This window comes from Vombatus ursinus, unplaced genomic scaffold, assembly GCF_900497805.2.
Source record: "Vombatus ursinus unplaced genomic scaffold, bare-nosed wombat genome assembly UNPS02014799.1, whole genome shotgun sequence".
NCBI lineage: Eukaryota > Metazoa > Chordata > Mammalia > Diprotodontia > Vombatidae > Vombatus > Vombatus ursinus.
Window position 1 is genome coordinate 25,263,619 of NW_020954577.1, and position 258 is coordinate 25,263,876.

A 258-nucleotide genomic window follows, 5' to 3' on the forward strand; every position below is an offset into this window, starting at 1 on the left:
CGCTATAGAAATGCTAGCTAGCGCCTCTGTGTGCCTCAGTTTCCTCATCTGTAAAATGAAGGTGTTGTACTCAACGGCCTCGAGGTTCCCTACGGTGTCATCCCCACCTTGGGGGCGAGAACCCTTCAGGGTAGAAGGGGCCGCAGCCTCGCTTGTCCTTCCCAGGAGGTCTCGGGTCTAGGAGCTGGAGAGCCGAGCCCCAAGGATGGCCCGGCCCCGCCTCCGCCCTCGGCCCCGCCTCCGCCCTCGGCCCCGCCT